General features: G+C 42.3%; 1 long non-coding RNA gene across 2 annotated transcripts in view; it reads left to right on the forward strand.

Moving 5' to 3' along the window:
* The window catches only part of LOC144223929 (uncharacterized), a 392,187-nt gene that overhangs the window by 268,670 nt on the left and 98,643 nt on the right, over window positions 1-24,874 (forward strand). The window lies entirely within an intron of this gene.

Genomic DNA, 24,874 nt, shown 5'->3' on the forward strand with positions numbered 1-24,874 from the left:
ATGTACTGTAAGGTCCTTTTTCCTCATAAAATGTCTGCTCTGGAAACCTTTACTTCCATATTATTTTTCCTAATTGTGTTGTCTTCTGAAGAAGTCTTACCAGCAAATACCATTCAAATCATTAACATAATTCCAGAAATAGTAAAATTGAAAATCTTACTTGTGATGACAGAGTGGGGACGTAATGAGTCACAAAAAGAAAAAAAGGTTTCAATTTACTTGAAAGGACACCAGATGGGATGATATATTCAATCTAATTTTATATTAGTTTTCTTCATTAAATTCCAAATTTGCTGTGCTTTTGAGACATGATTACTTTATGTTCCATTTTAAGTTACACTTAATTTCAAAGAGTTTTAAGATTAAATCAAAGCCATATTATGCTCTTTTCTTTTTTGTTACTAATATTCCATAAGAAATACTTACAAAGATACGAAGTTCTTTCTTTTATGTACATTTGAAAAAAAATGGACGTGAAGAAATACACTTTATAACTCTTCCAAGAAGGTCAAGGGAAAGTCTTGAATATTCAGAAATAAGTTTTATTCTTGGATTAGTGGATAGGAGAACATTTGTCCATATGTTTAAATTATCTCACCTATTTCTAGTTTCCATTTGTAAAAGAAGATATATTTTTTTTAAATCATACTGATTTAAATGAGAGAAGTTTATTTTGACCTCCTTGTCCTAAGGATACTTGTACACGTTATCCTTGGACAGTGCAGGGCTTGGGGCTCTGACCCGTGTGTAGTTAAAGTCCACATATAACTTTGGACTTTGCAGAAACTTTACTAATAGCCTGCTGTTGACCCATAATGTAAATAGTCAATTAATATACTTTTATATGTTATATGTATTATATGCTATATTCATACAATACAGTAAACTAGGGAAAAGAAAAATTATTTTTGTCTTTTTTAAATTTTAATGTTTTATTTTTGAGGGAGGGAGACAGAGACTAAGTGTGAGCGGGGGAGAGGCAGAGAAGAAGAGGGAGACACAGAATCTGAAGCAGCTCCAGGCTCCGAGCTGTCAGCACAGAGCCTGACACAGGGCTCGAACCCACGAACCGTGAGATCATGACCTGAGCCGGANGGAAAGTCGTGAATATTCAGAAATAAGTTTTATTCTTGGATTAGTGGATAGGAGAACATTTGTCCATATGTTTAAATTATCTCACCTATTTCTAGTTTCCATTTGTAAAAGAAGATATATTTTTTTTAAATCATACTGATTTAAATGAGAGAAGTTTATTTTGACCTCCTTGTCCTAAGGATACTTGTACACGTTATCCTTGGACAGTGCAGGGCTTGGGGCTCTGACCCGTGTGTAGTTAAAGTCCACATATAACTTTGGACTTTGCAGAAACTTTACTAATAGCCTGCTGTTGACCCATAATGTAAATAGTCAATTAATATACTTTTATATGTTATATGTATTATATGCTATATTCATACAATACAGTAAACTAGGGAAAAGAAAAATTATTTTTGTCTTTTTTAAATTTTAATGTTTTATTTTTGAGGGAGGGAGACAGAGACTAAGTGTGAGCGGGGGAGAGGCAGAGAAGAAGAGGGAGACACAGAATCTGAAGCAGCTCCAGGCTCCGAGCTGTCAGCACAGAGCCTGACACAGGGCTCGAACCCACGAACCGTGAGATCATGACCTGAGCCGGAGTCAGACGCTTAACTGACTGAGCCACCCAGGCGCTCCGGAAAAGAAAATATTATTAAGAAAACCATGAGGAAGAGAAGATACATTTACAGTACTGTAAGGTATTTTTGAAAAACAGACCCTCATATAAGTGCACCCGTGCGGCTCAAACTCATTGTTGGTCAGAGGTGAACTGCATTGAGCCAGTGGCTTCTGGTTTGAAAAATAGCATCCCAGGGGCACCTGAGTGGCTCAGTCAGCTAAGTGTCTGAATCTTGCTTTCAGCTCAGGTCATGATCTTGCAGTTTGTGAGTTCAAGCCTCACGTCAGTCTCTACAATGACAGTGCAGAGCCTGCTTGGGATTTTTTCTCTCTTGTAGCTGCCCCTCTCCATGTTTCTCTCTCTCTTTCTCTCTCTCAAAATAAATAAACTTTAAGAAGAGAAAGAAAGAAAAGTAACATGCCTGTACTCGTAAGTAGCATTGTGGACCATAAAGTAAGCTAATGTCAACAAAGTACTGTAATTTTATTGTGGACAATTTGCATACTCGTGGGAGGTTCATAGTCACTCTTTACTCTAGAAATACTAGGTATTTCCATATAAGTCAATAGGGCACCTGCATGGCTCAAGTCAGTTTCGCATCTGACCCTATCAGGCTCTCTTTGAGCTGACAGCTCAAAGCCTGGACCTGCTTTGGATTCTGTGTCTCTCTCTGTCTGCCCCCTCCCTCATTTGCACTTTGTCTCTATCTCTCTCTCCCTCAAAAATAAACAAACGTTTAAAAAATTAAAAAATAGTCTCGTTTTTGCACGACAGGTTTCTTGACCTGAGACTATAATAAGAGTCGAAACACATACCCTACAAAAGGGAAATCTTATTTCTACATATTTTCAGTTACTTTCCCCCCCCAAAAAAAAGGAAAACATGTACTTGGCAATAATCTGGTTCCTCCAGCAGGAAGTACAAACTGATGTGTAGTATCACAGGGCTAAGTGTCTGTATGTCGTGTGTGTGTGTGTGTGTTATGTGCGTTTTTGATACTGGAGTTATGAGTTTGGTAAGTGCCCTCAAAACTCTTCAAAAACAACCAAATAATAATGTTCCTTGATTTTGTGGTTCATGCGTCTGCTTTATGTCCATTAAAAAAACCCTGCACATGGATATTATTAGCAGCCTTATTTATAATTGCCAAAATTTGGAAGCACCCGAGCTGTCCTTCTGAGGTAGGTGGATAAACTGATACATTCAGAGAATGCACTGTTATTCAGCACTAAGAAGAAATGAGGTAGGAAGCCATGAAAACATTTGGAGAAAATTACAGTGCATACTATAAGTGAGAAAGCTATGCACTGTGTGATTCCATCTATCACATTCTAGAAAAGACAGAACTATATGGAGACACGGAAAAAAGTTAGTAGTTGCATGTGGAGAGGGAGACATGAGTAGGCAGAGCACGGAGGAGTTTTGGGGCAGGGAAGCCCTTCCGTCTGATACCGTAATGGAGGATACGTATCCTTCTGTGTGCGTCCAGACACACAGAATGTACAGCAGGAGTAACTCTTAGTGTAGACCCTGAACTTTGGGTGACAACAATGTGTTAATGAAGGCACATCAGTTATAAAAATGACATGTTGGTGGGGGGTATTGATATTAGGTGAAGCTATGCATGAGTTGGGGCAGGGGATGTGTGGGAATTCCTTGTACTTTGCACTCAGTTTTGTTGTAAACCTAAGAGTGCTCTGCAGAAAGAAGCCTGTACAATATATGCGTGTAAATATCTTTCCAAAGTGAGTTCTCTCCACTGCAGGCATCAGGGCGTGAAGGCACCTTTGGTGCAGGCAGCCGCTCGCCGTGATACACGCTGAAAGAAGAACGCTTTTGCATCAGATGCACGCATCTGACCTCAGGAGGACTCTGCTTATCTCCTTTAGCTGAGGCACACAGTCTACTCTTGAAATCGCTTGTTACTAAGTGTGTGGATAAAAAAAAAAATTATAGATGACATTCCTTGGTACAAATTAACAGTCTCATCTCTTCACTTCCCAGTAGTGAGTGAGTTTTTGTAAAAACCTATTCTGTGCCCTGTTATGTAACAGTTAATTCACTCATTCATCTGTCCATTCACCCATCCATCAATCCATCCATTTGTTCATCCATTCAGGAAAAGCTAACTTGAACAGTGCACTTCTCTTTTTTCTTTTTCAATTTTCTTAATGTTTATTTATTTTTGAGGGGGGAGGGGCGGAGAGAGAGAGGGAGACACAGGATCCGAAGCACGCTCCAGGTAGCACAGAGCCCAACACAGGGCTCAAACTCACCAAGTGTGAGATCATGACCTGAGCCGAAGTCGGATGCTCAACTGAGTGAGCCATTCAGGTGCCCCTGCACTTCTCTATCTTTGGTGAAGATTACAATAATGAAAATGAGACACAGTTTGCCTTAAAAAATGCTGGTTCTAATAGGAGATTATATTCAAATACATAAAAGGTCATATTACTATGACATGATAGCATATTTAGCCAGAAGTAGACCCACAGTGGTTTGGTAATTCATATTAATAGTAAGTATTCACAAGTGCTATAGACATTTGGAGAAATGCTTTTATATATTATATGCTTTCTTCTTGGATATTAAATGGTTCACTCATGCCATGTATTCTCAGTAGGAGCAATATTGTTCCCAAAGGGGTAGATAATTTGTTTTTATGGATGAAAAAAATCTCACTTTTTACATATAAAATACAGATATGCATATAATGCATAAACAAATATACAGAATGTCTGAGGGATTAAAATCTCTTTGAGATTGGCAAGTAGATAAAATAATGCCCAACAGGGCTCCTTAGGGAAGGGATAATGAAAAAGTTAAGAAACAGCAATTTATGCCCTCTGCCTACGATCAAATGGCTCATTCAAAACATAGTACATGAATCACTAAAATACTATACCTGAAGCCTTTTACCATATGTGTCAACTAACCAGAATTTAAATTTTAAAAATGAAATTATATATACAAATGTAATTCATATATTCATATATACATACACACATATATATATGAATCAACAAGGTTGGCCACCACATTCTTCCAGATGTTCTCTTTAATGATTTTCTTTGACTGGGTAATAGAATTAACAGCTGGTTTGGATGATTAATACTGTTCTAATTAGTTAGAATTAGTTAAAATTAGGATTCCCTTCAAAATGTCATTGATGTGCCTTAAAGACAAGATCAGTGGAAGGGAATTCAGATACTGCACAGCCACAGGACAGAAAGAGAGGTTTTATGGCTTCCTTAATATGATCCTTCCATGACCCGGTTAGAGATTACACTCTAGAGTTAGTTAGTTCACTGCTGGTCATATACCTGACAACATTAAACGTGTTAGTTGGAAGCACACAACTTTCAAATCAAAGTGTTCCATTTACACACTAAAGGAAAGTATTCTTTGTTACAGCCATTAATCTTAAACATGTTTTATTTACAGTTTGACATATGTGAATAATTACATATTTATTTGTTGACTTTGTTCTCTCAGTGCGTTGGCTGTACTTTATTAAAAGTCTTCATGTTCCCTTTTTAGTATTTTTCCATTTCCCTTACATATAGCTCCCTCAGTAAATTTTAGTTGACTATGCATAACCAATTAGCCACAGCTACATCTAACCTTGTTATTAACTCCATGCTTGGCGAAACATTATTTATTTTCACATAACTAATTCTGTCTTTAGTCAAATCCATCCTGAGATTGATATATAATTTGAGACCTTGTGGGAATATGGTGTCTTTAATAGGTACCATCATTTAAATTAGGTTGAATTGGCTGGACACACATTCTGTGGGTGGGTTCCGCTTCCGTCTAGGACTGTTGTAAATGAGTTAGGCTTGGAACTCCAGATTCCTGCCACCATGTAGAATGGGTCCTGTGCATTCACAGAGCTAGACCTAATACCAAGTAATTTATTGGAGATTAGAGAAAATACAGCCACATCTTTCCTGAATAATTTATGGGAGATTAAAGACAACGTATCCATATCTTTTAAAAAAAACTTTGTAGATTAGATACATTTGTTTTTCCATTTGCAGATATATTCCTAGTACTTTGCAGGAAGCAAAGGGATAATTTAGTTTGAGTCCTCATTTTACAGTTGAGGGAACTATGATCTTCCAATGTTTAAAAAAATGCTATAGTTAACATATGCTGTTATATTAGATTAAGATGTACAATATACTGACTTGCCAGTTCTATGCGTTACTCAGTACTTATCACAATAAGTATACTCTTAATCTCTCACCTATTTCACCCATCCCCCCACTGACCTCCAGACTGTAACCATCAATTTGTTCTCTGTAGTTAAGAGTCTGTTTTTATATATGTTTCTTTTTTCTTTGTTGGTTTATGTAGTTTCTTAAACTCCACATGAGTGAAATCCTATGAAATTTATCTTTCTGTGATTGACTTTTTTCACTAAGCACTATACTCTTTAGATCCATCTATATTATTGCAAATAGAATGATTTTGTTCTCTTTTTATGGCCAGGTAATAGTACATTGTGTGTGTGTGTGTGTGTGTGTGTGTGTGTGTGTAGAGATATACACACCACATCTTCTTTACCCATTCATCAGTCAATGCACATTTGGGCTGTTTCCGTATCGTGGCTGGATTGCTGCTATAGATACTGCTGCTATACACATGAGGGTGCATATATCCCATCGAATTTGTGGTTTTGTATGGAATTTGATGAGACTTGTTTTGTGGCTTCATGTGTGATCTATTCTGGAGAATGTTCAATGTGCACTTGAAAAGAGCGTGTATCTACTGTTTCTGTGTGGAGTGTCCTGAATAGATCTGTTAGATCCATTTGGTCCAGGGGCACCTGAGAAGCTCAATTGGTTACGCATCCAATTCTTGATTTCAGTGCACATCATGATCTCACAGTGGGATCAAGTCCCAGATTGGGCTGTGTACTGACAGCATGGGGCCTGCTTGGGATTCTATCTCTCCTCTCTGTCTGCCCCTTCTCCTGCTTGCTCATTCATTCATTCATTCATTCATTCTCTCTCTCAAAATAAATAAACATTTAAAAATATGTAAGGGGCTTCGGGGTGGCACAGTCGATAAAGCATCCAACTACAGGTCAGGTCATGATTTCATAGTCCATGGGTTNCAATTGGTTACGCATCCAATTCTTGATTTCAGTGCACATCATGATCTCACAGTGGGATCAAGTCCCAGATTGGGCTGTGTACTGACAGCATGGGGCCTGCTTGGGATTCTGTCTCTCTCTGTCTGCCCCTTCTCCTGCTTGCTCATTCATTCATTCTCTCTCTCAAAATAAATAAACATTTAAAAATATGTAAGGGGCTTCGGGGTGGCACAGTCGATAAGGCATCCAACTACAGGTCAGGTCATGATTTCATAGTCCATGGGTTCGAGCCCCACATCGGGCTCTGTGCTGATAGCTCAGAGCCTGGAGCTGCTNACCTATGATCAAATGGCTCATTCAAAACATAGTACATGAATCACTAAAACACTATACCTGAAGCCTTTTACCATATGCGTCAACTAACCAGAATTTAAATTTTAAAAATGAAATTATATATACAAATGTAATTCATATATTCATATATACATACACACATATATATATGAATCAACAAGGTTNCATTAAAAATAGATATATTTAGAAAAAAAGATCCATCTGGTCCAAGGTGTCATTCAAAGCTGCTGTTCCCTTGATTTTCTGTTTGAAGGATCTATCCATTGATGTACGTTTGGTGTTAAAATCTCTTACTAATATTGTATTACTATTGATTACATCCTTTATGTTTATTACTCACTGCTGTCTGTATTTGGGTGCTTCCATGTTGAGTGCATCAATATTTACAGCTGTTAGATATTCTTGTTGGATTGTCCCCTTTGTGATTTTATAGTGTCCTTCTTTGTTGCTGGTTGCAGTCTTTGTCTTAAAGTTATTTTGTCCAAAGTAAGAATTGCAGCCCTGACTTTCTTTTCATGTTCATTTGCATGATGAACACCTCCCCCTGCCTTCACTTTCTATCTGCAGGTGTCTTTGGGTCTTAAATGAGTCTCTTACAGGCAGCAGATAGACAGGACTTGCTTTGTGTATCCATTCCATAACCCTGTCTCTTATGATTGGAGTGTTTAGTCCATTCACTTTTACAGTAATTATTGATGGCCGTGTACTCATTGCCATTTTGTTACTTTTTGTACAGTTGTTTCTGTACTTCACCTCTGTTCCTTCCTTTTCTTTGTATCTTGTGGTGTGATTGCTTTCTTTAATGATAGACTTGGATTCCTTTCATTTTGTGTTTTGCGTATCTAATTACCGGTGTTTGATATGTGGTTATCACTATTGGGTTTATACATTTTAGGTACATAGCAGTTTATATAAAGTTGATGGCAATTTAAGCTTGTATGCATTCTGTGGGGCGCCTGGGTGGCTCAGTCAGTTAAGCATCCGACTTCGGCTCAAGTTATGACCTCACAGTTCGTAGGTTCAAGCCCCACATTGGGCTCTGTAATGGCAGCTAGCTCAGAGCCTGGAGCCTGCTTCAGATTCTGTGTCTCCCTCTCTCTCTCTGACCCTCCCCTGCTCATGCTGTGTCTCTCTCTGTCTCAAAAATAAATAAAATATTTAAAAAAAAGTTAGTATGCATTTTAAAAACACTAAATTTTTACTTCCTTCTCTCCCACATTATAGGTATATGATGTCATACCTTACATCCTTTATTTTGTGAATTCCTTGACTGATTGTTACAGATCTACTTAATTTTACTGCTTCTGTTCTTTCTACTTTCTTATTCCTGCTCACGGCCTTTCTTTTCCTATCAGGGAATACCTTTTAACATTTATTTGTTTAATTTTTTTTTACATTTTTCTTATTTTTGAAAGAGAGAGGGACAGCATGAACGTGGGAGGGGCAGAGAAGGAGACCCAGAATCCAAAGCAGGCTCCAGGCCGTAGACTTTCAGCACAGAGCCCAACACAAGGCTCAAATCCGTGAACCACAAGATTGTGACCTGAGCAGAAGTTGGACGTTCCATCAACTAAGGCATCCAGACATTCACCCTTTTTCACATGTCTTGTAAGGGTGGTTTTCTAGTGAATTCCATTAACTTTTGCATGTTGGGAAACTCTCTATCTCCCCTTCTGTTCGGAATGACATCCTGGCTGGGTAGAGAATTCTTGGCTGTAGGTTTTTTTCTTCTAGCACCTTGACTATCTCATGCCACTTCCTTCTGAGCTGCAAGTTTCTTCTGAAAAAAATCAGCCGATCACCTTATTGGGTTTCCCTTATAGGTAACGATTTTCTCTTATTGCTTCTAAAATTCTCTTTGTCACTACTTTTTGCCATTTTAATTGCTCTGTGCCTTGGTGTGGACCTCCTTGGGTTGATTTTCTTGGCTGTTCTCTATGCCTCCTGCATCTGGATTCCTATTTCCCTCCCCAGATTAGGGAAATTTTTAGCTATTATTTCTTTAACTAAATTGCCTGTGCCCTTTTCTCTCTCTTGTTTTCCTGGGTTCCCTATAATGCAAATCTTATTATGCTTGATGGTGCTGCTGAGTTCCCTAAGTCTCTTTTCATTTTTCATAATCCTATTTATTTCTCCTGCTCAGCATTCTTGATTTCCATTACTCTCTCCTCCAAGTCACTGATTTATTCTTCTGCTTTCTCTAGTCCATTTATTCCTTCTGTGTTTTTTTAATTTCAATTTTTGATTTCTTTGTCTCTGATTCATTATTACTTATATTTTCTGTCTTCTTGTTGAGGGTAACTGAGTTCCTCCACTCTTTTCTCAAGTCTAGTGAGTATCTCTGACCATTATTCTACATTCTATATCAGCTGTATTCCTACTCTCTGTTTCATTGAGCTCCCGTGCTGTGGTTTTGCCTTGTTCTTTCACTGGGGACACACTCCTCTGTGTCCTCATTCTGTCTGACTCTGTGTGGCTTTGCTGTGTTCAGGAAGTCAGCTGTGTGTCCTGCTCTTGAAAGCCAGAGCCTTCTGAAGAAGAGGCTCTGTAGTGCCCTGCAGCGAAGTGGCCTCTGCCAGTCAGGACCTGGTCCTCCTCGGACCTGTCTCGTGTGTGCTGCATGTACCCTACTGTTGTGGTTCAGCTGTTTGCCTTCAGTCTAGTCGTGTGCGGCACCTTCCTTTGTCTGTTCTGGGCAGGGTTTAGTCCCTTTGTTGTTAGCAGGCCTGTCTGGGGCAGCCTAGGACTTGAGTTGGGTCAGAAGAAGGGCTTGTTAGAGCTGCGTTAGTACCAAACTACAGGGTACACGCCCTGTGTCCCTGAGAAGCTTTTATTGGTGGCCAGAACCTCGAATCACCCAGATATCCATCCTCAGGTCCTCGGTTCACTGTCACTGCTGCAGTAGGACTGGGGTGTGTGTGTGTGTGTGTGTGTGTCTGTGTGTGTGTGTCTGTGTGCGTGTGCGCCTGTGTGCGTGTGCGTGTGCGCTTCTCTTTCTCTCTCCCTGGGGCAGGAGTCGCTTTGGAGTGGTGCTGGTGCCTTGGGGGGCTGGTTGTACCCGGCTGTGATTTCGGCCCTGCTTCTGACCATGCCTGGTGCCCCGTGAGAGGGGCCTGGAGCCACTCTGCGTGGACTCCTGCCGACCGTGGGTCAGATGGGGCCGGTGCGCAGGAGGGCTCATGCCGGGGCTTGCTGCTCGCAGGCGGGGTGCATGGCATTGGCATCTCCTCCTGCTTGTGCTGGTGTATCTCGGCCAGTGGGCGGGAGAGGGACATGGTGCCCCCAGGGCTTGAGCCAGGTGTTAAGGCCCCACGAACTGTAAAACCGTGCGGGGTTCATGCTCTCTGGTTTCCAAAGCCTAACGTTACCTGTATTCATCTTCCCAGGGCAGATCCTCTGTGCCCGGAGTGCCTGGTGTGGGACCTGCTCCTCTCCCTCTGTCCCTTCTCCGTGCTTGCGGTGACCCTCTGTTTGGTTCGGTTCCAGACCACGTCTCCACCCTTCCTACCGTTTTTGATGTGGCTTCTTATCTAGATGAGCCGTGGAAAGTTTGTCCCACCAACTCTTTGGGTCATTTCCTGGGGTATTTACACTGATGTGGGTGTCATGTAGATGTTTCTGTGGGGGGAGCTATGCTTAGGGCCCTCTTACTGCACCGTCTTCCCCAGAAGTTTCTGCATGGTACTTAAGTGGTGGAGATGTGTCATCATACGTCTGCCAAGCCCCATGTCGTGCACAGCTCCAAGGATGAACCCCAGTGAAATGTATGAGGACTCCGGGTGATTAGGACGTGTCAGCGAGGGGTTATTGATTCTAACCTATTGATTGTACAAGTATATCCCTCTAGTAAAGGATGTTAATAAAGAGGGAGGTTATGGGCGTGTGGGGGCAGGAAGTATTTGAGAACTGTCTTCTGTGTCTGTTGCTGAGTTAATACAGCTCTATAAAATGAAGTGTATTTAAAAAATAGAATCCCTATTATGATTCATAGTCCTTTGCCATCATTAGCATCTCTTAAAATATAATTCACTGATTCAGTCTCGTTAGGGCCTNGGCCTTTTAAATACAGCTGGAGGGGTTGTTTACTGTGTGACCATTTGAAAGCTTCTTGACTTCTCTGTCTCTGCTCTTATGTCCATACAGAGGGCAGTTAGCTTGAAGAGGTATGATAGAAAGGTAGTAAATAAGACACATGAAGTCATTTTTTTAAATATTTTTTATTTATTTCTAGGAGAGAGAGGTAGCGTGAGCAGGAGAGGGTCAGAGAGAGAGGGAGATACAGACTCTGAAATTGGCTCCAGGCTCTGAGCTGGCAGTCAGCACAGAGCCCGACGCGGGGCTCGAACCCACGAACCGTGAGATCATGACCTGAGCGAAAGTCGGACGCTTAACCGACTAAGCCACCCAGGCGCCCCACATGAAGTCATTTTGAATGCACATGGGAGGCGGTACTGAATAAACAGTAGTAGTTGTACTTAATGCCCTTTGAGATTAAATGTTTATTGTACGATACCCATTGTTAGCTTTCCTATCATCATAATTTATAATTCCACTTATAAAATATTTAATATCCAACATTTTTATTCTAATGCATATTTTATGTTAATATAACGTTACTTGAGGGGCGCCTGGTGGCTCATTCGGTTGGGCGTCTGACTTCGGCTCAGGTCATGATCTCATAGTTCATGAGTTCAAGCCCCGTGGCAGCTCTGTGCTGACAGCTCAGAGCCTGGAGCCTGCTTGGGGTTCTGTGTCTCCCTCTCTCTCTGCTCCTCCCCTGCTCATGATTTGTCTCTTTGACTCTCAAAAATAAATAAATTTAAAAAATTCTTTTTTAAATTACTTGACATTTAATGTTGTGGCTGCAACATATTCATTGAATATTTTGATAGCATAATATTATTACTCAATACAGAATGAAAAGGTAAAATGTCATACCTTCACTGTATGGTGCATGTGTGTAATCGTGAACTATATATATGTCCAGCGTTCTTTTGAATCTAGTGATAGCAGCATGTTAGCGTGTTAATACATAGGTGTTATTAATAATACCTTCTTCACTGCTTTTGGTGGGCGGAGTCAGAGAGGTACAGTTAGCCTGCAGAATGTGGAGGATTTTCATACTTCACTGCTCGCCCCTCCACCCCTTCTTCCACAAGGGGTCGGTAGAACACACGACAGCATTACCCCTTCTTTACCACGTGTCATAATCACATCATCTCGTATCTGCTCTGTGCCTCCTCTCACCTTGTCACGCCGTCGTAGGGTGAATCTGAATGAATAGCTAAATGTTACATATAGAATTATTAAATACAGTTAAGGAATGACTTCGCACGTTCCTCTTTCACCATATAAAAGAAGAGAAAATCAAAGGTGTATAATGGATGAGAACTGAGAAGCCAAGGTGGTGATCGCCTCCCCTTCCTCCAAGAAGAGACCACGATGGGCGGTCACTGGCAGCCCTTTGCCCGGACTTGCTGGACACCCCGTCCCACCTGAGGTGCAGTCTGGGAGCCTTGCAGAGGCTCTGCAGGGCTCTCTCGCGCTCACCAGCGCGCTGATGATTTGCAGCACCCCTTTCGTGCCTTACCCCTCTACCATGGTGCTTGTGATCGTGTCCTGGGTGAACAGCTTGCCCTCACATCTTTATTTCAGGGTCTTCTCTGGAGGAAAGAAAAAAAAAAGCCCAAATAAGTGCATCACCATACATTTTTCTAACCATGGAGAATTGACAAGAGTGTAAAAATGTGTTCGTAATAATGATGTTGAATAATCTGTATGATACAGTTCTTCTGTCGGGCCTGGGACACCAGAAGACCTTACTCCTTCCATCGTTTGGTGCCCGCAATACTCTGTATTACTGCCAACATAATTAGAGAAAAATCTCAGGAGTTTAAACAAATAGTGAAATTTTAGATATTGACACCCAAGATGCCTGACTATAGGCTCATCTGCCTCCATTAAAAAGCAAACAAACCAGACCCCACTAGATCGCATGTAGGAGGTAGGCGTGTGCCCGTGGCTGTGTGTATACAGCTCCTTGGCATGATATCGAAACACAGAAACAGCCCTGTCCCTGAAATTAGCACCTGAGGGAACTCAGTTCACTGAGGCATTGCAACAGTGCCCACAGGGCCAGCCAGCCCACTTAGGGAAAATATCAAACTAAATGCCAAGACCCTATTGATTGATTGAACGTTCCAGAAACCATAATTAAGGTATTAGTTTCACAACCTATTTATTACAAGTAGAAAATATGTGGTTATGTGGGCTCTGAAAATAATTTTCAACAATATTTGTAGAATCCCCAAACTAAAGTCATTTTCCATATTTCTTTGCTACAAGGCAGAATTATTTGTCTCTTACAAGACAATTGGATATCTCTCTCAGTTTCTTGACGATTTACAGGCAAGAGCTTCCAACAGCAACACTATAACTTTGTTTCTGAATTTCAGTGAAGAACAGATGTTCAGATTTTATGATAAATGCATATAGATATACAAGCTAATTTTATATCATGACAGTCTTTTGAAAATACAGATGGAATAATATCATTACTCTCTTTCTGATTAATTCTATCCTTTCTACATGTTTCATGATCTCTTTGCTAATGTATAGTACCTGGCATCCTATGGAGACAGAACCTTAGTAAAAACTGAAACAAAACTAATATTTTTGTTTGCAGTATATTTTATTTTTATTTATTTAATTTTAATAAATAATAATGCTGTTGTGAACTTACAGTATTAGTTTTTTTTTTANGTATAGCGTACAGTATTCAGAGCTCATCACAGGTGTGCTCCTTAATCACCATCATCTATTTCCCCCAGACCCCTCCCCGCACGGCCCCTCTGGGAGCCATCACTGCGTTCTCCATAGTTAAACGTCTTTTTTTGGTTTGTCTATTTTTCTTTTTGTTCATTTTTGTTTCTTTAATTCCTCATATAAGTGAAATCATATGGTATTTGTCTTTCTCTGACTTATCTTGCTTAGCACCTAGTAATACATTTAGAACTTTGGGGAAATAGTAATCTTCGTGTTTTCTGGCAGTGCCCAAGTTGTGTCATTCCTGATTGTTGCTAGATCCTGGAATAAACACTGTATGTTTGTATTTCTTTTAGAATGCTAAATTTGAAAAACAAACCCATGATTTTTATGTTTCTTTTCATTGTCTCAAAAATGACATAATGGTGGCACCTGGCTGGGTCAGATGGCATGTCATGTGACTCTTGATCTCAGGGTCATGAGTTCAAGCCCCATGTTGGGGGAGGAGCCTACTAAAAAATATTTTACAAAAGAAGTGATCTATGAGGCACCTGCGTGGCTCAGTTGCTTAAGTGACCGACTGCAGCTCAGGTCATGGTCTTGCAATCTGTGAGTTCGGGCCCCACGTCGGACCCTGTGCTGACAGCTCAGAGCCTGGAGCGTGCTTCGGATTCTGTGCCTGCCTCCCTCTCTGCCCCTCCCTGACTCATACTCTGTCTCTCAAAAATGAATAATTGTTAAAATATATTTTAAATTAAAAACAAGAAATGATCTTCAGCATGCAAAGTGCAACCTTTATGCCACCGCTACTGTCTCCAGGAAAAATACATTCCAGAAACCCGGAGACGTCCATGTCCACATCTTCTGTGTGCAGCCCTTCCTTGGGGCAGCCGCACACCCCCTGAGCTTCCCTGGGAGCACGGCTGCGGCTGTGCCCAGCAGCTCCTTGCAGGCTTCCTTCGCCCTCCCCGCTGCACGGCACCTCACTTCAGGGACACAGTGCCCATGCCAGGTATGCGACCGGGCACCTCCTCCCCGTGTGCTTTGTAGGACCCCAGGAGACCCCTGGGCACGCTTGCTCATCCAGAAGCCAAGCAGGCCTCCACCACGGGACACTCGGATGGTCATAGTATCCTTCCGTTTTCCCTCCCTCCCTCTCTTCCCCTCCTCTTCCTCTCCCTCTCTCTCAGGGTCCCTCTCTGGCTCTCTCTCCCTCTCTGTACAATCTGCTCTGTAATCTATCATCTTACCTATCTTATCATATATCATCAAACATGATAAAGACACAAACTTTTCAACAGTCATTTTATTTTTCAAAAAAATAATTATTTTTAGAAGACAGTGCATGAATGCAGCGGGGGCAGAGAGAGAGAGAGAGAGAGAGAATCCCACGCAGGCTCCACACTGTGAACGCAGAGCCCACTATACGGCTCGAACTCATGAAGTGTGAGATCATGACCTGAGCCGAAACCAGGAGTTGGGTGCTTAACTGGCTGAGCCCCACAGGCACCCCTAAAGAGTCACTTTAAAGGACTGTTAGGATTAAAGGAAATTTTATCCAAATGGGTAAAAGCCAGATGATTTCTCCTCAATGATTCTTCCTGTAAAGTTCGTTGGAGACCAGCTGCTATGGACTGAATGTTTATGCCGTCCTCCCCCGAATTCATATGTTGCAACCTAACTCCCAATATGGTGGTATTTGGGAGTGGGGTCTTTGGGAGGTGGTCAGGTCCTGAAGGAGAAGCCCCCATGAATGAGACTAGTGTCATTGTAAAAGAGACCCCAGAGAGCTCTGTTCCCTTCCTCCACGTGAGGACACAGAGAGAATGCGGTGCCCACCCCGACATGAGCATGGTGGCTTCCTTATCTCAGACTTGCAGCCTCCAGAATGGACAGAAATCCATGCCCGCTGTGTGTAAGCCACCCAGCCAATGGCATTCTGTCCGAACGGCCTAAACTAAGACCCCAGATCTGTCTCTATCTAAAGAAAGGTGACATCCTAATTGTAACTAGAAAATGTACCTTCAGGAGCAGAAGGTAAATGGCAGAACCTCTTTAAGATACAAGTGTGGTTATAGATGTGCTAAGCTTACCTGTTGTTTAGAGAACGAGGCACAAGTGAAGCAGAACAGGAAAAATGATATCCTCTCCGACCCCCCCACCCCCGCCCTGCCCTCACTCTGCAAGGCTGCTCCCTGGCACTAGTGAGCTGTGGACACACTCTTCTGGATTCCCTCATCCAGACACACCTTCTATTATTTTCATAACAGTAGTGCTGTGGCCTTCCTTGCTGCCTGTTTTTCCACAAACCAATCAACACAAGATAACTTTTTAAATTTGATATTTCTTCAAACAGTGAGCTATGTGTTCTGTGTAATATACACATGGAATATCAGCCAAGTCCAGCTCAAATTAGATCATCCTTGGCATCTCTTTACATTAAATGTTATGTCTTTCAGCTCATCAATGAATAACGTCCAGTTACATATGATGAACATACATTCCTACCTTAATCATCTCTAGAGCTTTGTCCCGTCCCCGTAGCAGTGATTGCACAGGAGTCTGTGGAACATGAAGTCATGTACAGAGACACTAGCCAAAAACCTCTTGTGAAAGAGATGTGTGGAAAAGGCTTCAGATTTGGACCTTATTCCATCCTACAAGCTATTTCTTCAAACCATGCATTCAGCCTAGATGGGGTATCTTTGTTTTTAAGTTTGTTTATTTTGAGAGAGAGATCGAGTGAGAGTGCATGAGCAGGGGGTGGACGGAGAAAGAGGGAGAGAGAGAGAATCCCAAGCAGGCTCCACCGTCAGCACGGAGCCCAACATGGGGCTTGATCTGACAATAACCGTGAGATCATGACCCAAGCCAAATCAAGAGTCAGGCGTTTAACCTACTGAGACACCCAGGCGTCCCTAGATGCTTATCTTCGAAATGCATTCTCTAGAGTGACTCTCGGAAGGTCATAAGCAGTCTGGGCCACATCTTGTAATCCCCTCTCTCAATCAGTGTGGACAAACACTAAGAAGGGAAAATCCTGGAGGCTGTCAGTTGAAAGGTAAATGAGCTTTTGCGTTTGTGTGTGAGTTATTCACTTGATAATGTAACGCGACGCCTGATCCCCATATCATGAGTCTCACCTTTTCCCACATGTGTGGACACTAGGTTAGTGCTCTATTTCAAGTGATCTTGCTGTGACTCTCACCATGCAGGAAAAACTCATTCTTTTTAGTAAGTTATTGATCAGTCTCCTTTTCAGGGCACTTGGGTGTATTCTCCTGGATTAAAGGTTCTTCAGGAAGAACCACTTCAAAAATTAATTTGACCTTAACAGCTCAAAAGTATTTTTTTTCCCCATTGGAAGAATCACGAATTTTAGTTTGCCAGATGTCACAAAGAAACATCTCTTTTTTTGTAAAGAGTGAATCATTCTAAAGCTGAGAGATTGGTGGTATTTGGTCAGTCATGTAGGTAATGGAGTTTATATGACTTCTTACCCTGGAAGCTCTGCCGTCTCCACCCCGCTGCGGGCCTGCCATCATGCACACACTGTCACAATGCATACATGGTCTGTCTATGTGTGAGCATGATCTTGTCTGTGAAAATGGAAGTGTGTTATCGACAGAGGTCTCCCAAATGCTCTGCATAATGCTCAAGTTGGGATTAGATTTGTGGAAATGCTCAGCTGCGTACCACCCAACAGTGTCTATTGTCCCAGGCAGTGTCTACGGGTGATTAACGTGGGTGTGCCGTGCTCATCCAGACACGAGGCTTATTCAAATCAAAAGAGGGGAGGGGTGCCTGGGTGGCTCAGTCGGCATCCACCTCTGGCTCACGTCATGATCTCATGGGTCCTGAGTTCAAGCCCCGCTTTGGGCTCTGTGCTGACAGAAACTTGCTATTCATTAGTTAATTGTATCATGGCATCTGTGAAGCTTCGGTCTGGTGCTGGACTCAGCAGAGAATACACTTGATAGTTGTCTGCCCTTAGATATATAGGTTGCTGGCGTTTTTTGTTGTCATAATTCAGTAATTTTGAAATATCTTGAGGACCCTGTCTGAAGTTATCATGCATTTAATATTTCACTCGTGTTTGGGGTTTAAATTCTATAAATTAATTTAGAGTTCAAAGTTTCTAGGACAAATCATTAACTAAAATAGAATAAAGTGAGATGTTTTTAAAATATAGGTGTACATATATGGTTGCTCTTTCTTTCTGTGTCTCTGATGGATTGGTCTACACCTGTATCTATATGCATGTATCTGTGCACAAAGAAGTCCTTAAAACCAACTACAGTAAAACCTTGGATTGAGAGTAATTTAGTCGGTGAGGGTTTTGCAAGACAAACAAACACTGCTAATAAATTTTAACTTGATAAACAGCGATGTCTTGCAGTATGAGTAGTATGTGACGCTGAATGTCACATGATCACAACATAGCCAATGGTTCTTGAAATGCACTTTGATATCCAAGTACTTTGGATTCCAAGCATGTTTCCAGAATGAATTATGTTCACAAGAGGTTCTGTAGTATTGTGTTGCTCATACCTACATAATTTCAAACGACTTTATGATAAGCAAAACTGAATCGTAGTATTCTCTGTAGAAATCTTGGTAGACTCCGTTCAGTGGCATGAGCTTCCACACAGTATAGACTCCAGGATCTAAGAACAACCAAACCTTGCCTTGATACACTCACACTGCGTGACTTCTCCGCTGTCCCCGTATTTTCCCTTTTGTACAACTCCGGACCTGCCAGCCTGAGATAGAACAGTCCCTGGCTCCCCAGCTTAAGTCTTTCAGGGACTTGTCATCACGTGCGGGGTAGATGTCAACCATGTTGGCATTGTGCGAGAAGTCCAGAAAACCGTGAAGAACCTTGCTCAGTTTCCTGTCACCAGCAGGCCCCCCCCCACCCCCCTTCTTGGTGCGTTGTCTCTTTTCTCCTTCACCCAAGAAAGCCAGGAACGAGATGGAATCCCCAAACCCTGGAAGACTCCTGAGACATGTTGATCCAGTTGTTTCTTGTATCTGGAATCTTATTCCATTCTCTTCTTGGCAAGACCCTATAAACTCCAGCTCAAAAGTCACCTGACCTTGTGGGAAGCGCTCTTAAACCCAATTGGTCACTGCCCCCTCAGTCCATAACATTTCATTCGTTAACAAGTGAATTTTTCCCACCTTATTTGAGAGCTTTTCACAGCATGGCAAGAATGTGGGTTGAACCCCTACTGTGTACCTCCGTGCACAGTTCTGTTGGTTTTGTGTCAGAGTGGATGGTGTAATTGATTGGATCATCACGAAGCAGGTGATCCAAACTGGAAGAGCCGTGAAAGTTGACATGGTATTGACCTCTTATATGAAAGTATTCTCACCAAGAAATAAAGCCCAAGTATATCATAATCAGATTTCAGAGATCTCTTGTATTTTAACTTAAATGAATCACCTTATATTGCATTGAAGGAAATGTAATGCAGCCCAAAAGAGTTACATGCTATGCTACAGGATTCATTTTTTTCCTTAAAAAAGAAAAAAAAAAAGCCATAACTATGCATCAATGGTAGAACTCCCCTGTGGACTAATGGAGTGGGGCTTATTGGCAAACTGCCAACTGGGAGTGATTTGAGGGGCAGACAGAACAGTTTCCATAAAAAATATCTTTTCTTTGATGACATCCCACAAACATTTTCGAGTCTTCCTGAATACACGCTTGCCTCCCTGTTAAAATGCCAATGTGCGTCATGGCCTTATTAACCATAGAGCCAGAATCCAAAAGTGTAGGGGACATTCTAGCTCATTGAGACCAGCATTTTTTTACTTTTATTTTAAACTCTGAAGCATTTTTATAAACTGGCATATTGCATAAAACCCTAATGGACAGACATATAAAAACAGCTGCACAATTTCAATTGGAAGGGCCCCGCAGTCGTATTCATGTAGAGTACTGTACGGGAGGTTCCCCTTCTCTGTGATGCATAAAATAGCACCTGCTCTTGGTCTTGACCCTCACCCCTTTGGGTGTTCATGGCGATGACTCTGTGCAACCCTATGGCTCCCTCATATACAAGAGGGAAAACCACTGACTCCACACTCACTTCTGTATTTCCGTGAAATGCGAGTAAGTGAATTATGAGGCAGCCTTTCTGAAACAATCTTGCCATATACACGTATAAAGCAAGATAGAATCCAACACATAGACAGACAGAAGTATATCTATCAAAATCTCCTGGGCCGCTGATTAGGAAAAAGTGTTTTAAAAGTCTTCTTGGAGGGCGATACTGAAAAATCAAAAAGGTTCTTTGCTTGATTGCGTAAAAGGTAAAGTGTAGTGAGAAAGCCAGCTGCTTGGAGAAGTTGACCTCATGGAGACACCAGAGAGAAGAAATGTGTCCATGGGTCTGCGAGGATAAAAATAGAATGAGTGAATTGTACCATTCTGAACTAAGTGAGCAACACAGAGCAAAAAGCTTTATTTTCCTTTAATGTTTCCTCAGCATGTTACATCTCAGTGTCCTTGTCTGTACCCTTAAATACATCTTGACCAGGGAAGCCTGGGTGGCTCATTCGGTTAGGCATCTGACTCTTGATTTTGGCTCGGGTCATGATCTCATGGTTCGTGAGATTGAGCCCCACGTCAGGCTCTGTGCTAACAGTGTAGAGCCTGCTTGGAATTCTCTCTTTCCCTCTCTCTCTGTCAGTCTCCTGCTCACTCTGTCTGTCTCTCAAAAATAAATAAATGTTTAAATACACACACACACACACACACACACACACACACGCACGCACTCCCTTGACCCTATCCTGTTGCTTACCACACATTTCCAATTATGAGAAAAAGTCTCATTTTTATAATCAAGTTTCATTTTCTGGCATGAAAGAAGTTTCATCCCATTTCAAATTTGGGACCAACAGTAGGCTTCTCTTCTTAGCCTAGTTTGTAGCTCAGGGATGTGCAGAAGAGACGGGTATATAGTTTGACTCTTCCCTGTGCTTTCTTCTGTCCCCCTAACCTCTTACAGATTTAGGGCAGGGAAGAAAAGAATTTAAAGAAGGTGGAGATACTGGCTCACTGAACTAGGCTTACTCTTTCAGGGTTGTCTTTGCTTCTGCTGGCTGGGGGTCCAAGTTGACATTGTGGCAGGTGTTTGAGTGTGGAATGCTCATCTGCTCCAGACCTGGCACTGGGAGGTCTTAGAGGGACCCATGGGGTCCTCAGCCCTGCACAGATGCCTGGGACAAACAAGGCTTACCTCCCATTGACCTTTCACACTCCCTTCCTGAGTGTTCCCCCCAACAGGCTCCTACTGCTGAAGCTCTCTGGGTTTATACGACTTGAACATATTAACTTCAAGACAGACCAGAGCCTGGTGCCCTTTCTCATTGTCCATGTAACGCAAGGAAAAACCTGTTCTTCTCACCAACTCCACTTGGGCAGTCTCTCCTTGCTATTGGCTACCCCAAACTTCTCTGGCCCTCAGAACTTTCCAGTTCATCAGCAGGCACCGCTCGCTGTGTTCATGGCAGACCCTCAAACTCTCAGGGACATAGGCGAGGCTCCCCAGAGCTTTTTAGCAAACATGGCCATGCTCAAATGGCAGGAAAAGAAGCCAAGTTCTGAAAATCAGTGAGCATGCAGCTAAGGAGGAACATGCAGCTAAGGAGGAACATGCCTGCCTGACATCCCTCAACCTCTGGATTTTCAGGGATCACCCTCACCTGAGATGAAATATAAGAAGCACTCTCCTCCCTACCTAACGCCGTAAGCTGTGTATTAGGATGATAACCCATCGTAAGCAAACATTCACTGTTGTAACCAAATTCCCTTGAATCTCCAGTTTCCTACTTTTTACAGGTTAGAGGTAGATGCCTGGGAGGCTGTCACGGGGCCTGCTGTCTTTATTGTCAGCAATGGAAGGCTGTGTCCTCCTTGTGAATGTGGGACCACTGACTACTGTGCTCAGCCCCATTCAGCTGCCTGCTACAGTGATGCGGGCATGTTGCCCAGGACTGTTTTTCATGTCAGGCTCTGGGTAAAGGCATTTAACTGCATTAACGAAAATATTTTTTCACTCTCATTTAATTATTTGAACCTGCTGACTTCACTATAAGTTTTAAAATCCAGTTTTTAAAAGCCTTCATTATGCCGCCTCAAAGCATTAGAGTTCACAAAGCTAATAAATTCTAAATTAGTGTAATAAAGTTCAACTGTGCCCCAGCTAAGTAAATTTGTTTTTGAATCTAACATATTAGGTGAGTCTTTTTCAGTGGAAATTAAGATGTTCTGTTTACCCTGCAAAATAAATTAGGATTCCATCCCAAAGTAGCCAGGAGATAGAAGGGGCAACACCCCTGTAAGGCGTAAAGCCTGTCATGAGCTTTGGCGTGTCTCATGTCAGGACCTGGTTCCGAACATTCTCCTCATGGCCCACGGGTCCTCAAGAAGCTGGCTCCTCACGGCTACTCCATGATGTCTTTGACGGCGGCTGCCTCTGCTTGTCCCCAGACTCCGTTCTCCTGGTACCAAAGGTCTCCTGAATAGGACCTACCCCCTCAGAGCCACCAGAAATATGGTTTGCACAACAGCCTTTAAACTTCTGCGCAGAGGATATTCACATTTTCTGCATTGCTTCTTCCAGAAGCCGCTGTGTTCCACCCGTAGCACATCTACCTCCAATCACAGTGCAGTGGAAGACTCCGATCCCCGTGCAGGGTCACCCGAGCATGAAAATCTAGGCATATGATCAGGAGAGAGCTTTCCTCAGCTGCCCCATCACGGAATGGAATCTCAGTCTTTCTCTGTGGTCCTCTGGTCCCAGATGTACCATGTAGATTCTTTTCTCCCCATGTATCCTTAGGTGTTTTGTTTCNGAAGCTGGCTCCTCACGGCTACTCCATGATGTCTTTGACGGCGGCTGCCTCTGCTTGTCCCCAGACTCCATTCTCCTGGTACCAAAGGTCTCCTGAATAGGACCTAGCCCCTCAGAGCCACCAGGAATATGGTTTGCACAACAGCCTTTAAACTTCTATGCAGAGGATATTCGCATTTTCTGCATTGCTTCTTCCAGAAGCCGCTGTGTTCCACCCGTAGCACATCTACCTCCAATCACAGTGCAGTGGAAGACTCCGATCCCCGTGCAGGGTCACCCGAGCATGAAAATCTAGGCATATGATCAGGAGAGAGCTTTCCTCAGCTGCCCCATCACGGAATGGAATCTCAGTCTTTCTCTGTGGTCCTCTGGTCCCAGATGTACCATGTAGATTCTTTTCTCCCCATGTATCCTTAGGTGTTTTGTTTCGTTTTGTTTTTGTTTTTTTTTTAATGTTTTCTTTATTTCTAGGGGAGAGAGAGAGAGAGACAGCGTGAGCAGGGGAGGGTCAGAGAGAGAGGCAGTCACAGACTGAAACAGGCTCCAGGCTCTGAGCTGGCAGCCAGCACAGAGCCCGACGCGGGGCTCGAACCCACGAACCGCGAGATCATGACCTAAGCGAAAGTCGGACGCTTAACCGACTAAGCCACCCAGGCGCCCCTTGTTTTGTTTCTTAATCTGACTCTAATTATTGAGTTTGTTGATATGCAGCAGGGTGCAGTTTTCCTGTCTACATAGGATTACTTGTTTATTTTGTTTATTTTTTTTGGTCAGATGTGTTGATTTTATTTTATTTTATTTTTTTTACAAATAGTTTACTGTCTCGTTGGTTTCCATATAACACCCAGTGCTCATCCCCACAAGTGGGAGATGAGCATGGAGGAGGGTACTTGTTTATTTTGAAAGAAAGAAGCTTGTTTGTTTGTGGGTTTTTTTGTTTGTTTGTTTGTTTGTTTGTTTGTTTGGTGGCTTTGAAAGGCTCCGGAGAACATAATGGGTTGACTGTGGTTCATTGCTCAGATCTCCCCACTGCAGTAGTAAAGAAGAGATGCATTCAAGACTGTAGCTACATATAGATATTATCACTTAGCACAGGGCTCCTGTCATACATACGTTCTCTAGAACAGAACTCCTCTCTTTGCGGGGTGAAATGATTCTCTGACATAGAGTTCTTCTGTGTGAACGCGGTGAGGTATCCAAGATCCAAAAAACACAACTTTCTTTTGTTCTGATTTACAAAATGGCGGTGTAGTGTGGCTGTTGCTGAGTCCCTGTCCACTATTTGCATAACTGTCATACATTTGCATTACCCTTCCTGTTGCGCAGGTGGAGAAATCACTCTCTTACTTGCTTCTTGGTCTCTTGGTTGCAACATCAGCTTATTACCATCTGAACTGGGTTTCCTGAGATTATTCCTGTCAAAACCTCCCTTGCAACTTCATCCCAGGGAATCAGTTCTTGAATTATGAAGCTTTTTTGGAGTGTAGAAAAGTAGACCTTTCCTAATGGAGACCCATATTCCCAAAGGAGCCTGTGAATCTCACTGAAGAAGTGCTCCTGGAATAAGGTGAATCATAGGAGGATGATTTGCATGTGTTTCTTTGTCTTAATTATTTACTTCATATTAACTTCTATGTGTTTGGTTTTTCTGGAAGGAAAGAAAGGCTGCAAAAAAAAGTGTAATGTTAAGCAGATATAATTGTTACAGATGGGCAAAGGGATCCAGACATTTTCTTTAGAGAAAAAGACATTTTACTTGCAAGTAAGTGATTCTCCTTTTTGTGACAGAAGAGAAAAGAGACGGGGAGCACAGGCAGATCTGCCAAATTGCTGTCACCCCCTCAGCACTGGAGAATGCCTCCCGGGATCATGAGTGCGGTCGCCACAGAGCCGCAAGTTCAGTGCCACATACAACAGAGGAGCCACTTGGCGTGTCCTGAATATGGTCCCTCCAGAGTTCTCATAAATCAGACCCGGTTGCCTCCTATTGGGCTCGGAGAGGCCACGCTCCAAGAGACCCGCCTGAGAGTGTGTTTTGTAGCATCGAACCCCTGCGGCTTCAGCAGAGTCTTAAATGTAAATGTT

The sequence above is a fragment of the Crocuta crocuta genome, unplaced genomic scaffold (genome assembly GCF_008692635.1).
Source record: "Crocuta crocuta isolate KB4526 unplaced genomic scaffold, BGI_CrCroc_1.0 scaffold221, whole genome shotgun sequence".
In the NCBI taxonomy this organism is placed as follows: Eukaryota; Metazoa; Chordata; class Mammalia; order Carnivora; family Hyaenidae; genus Crocuta; species Crocuta crocuta.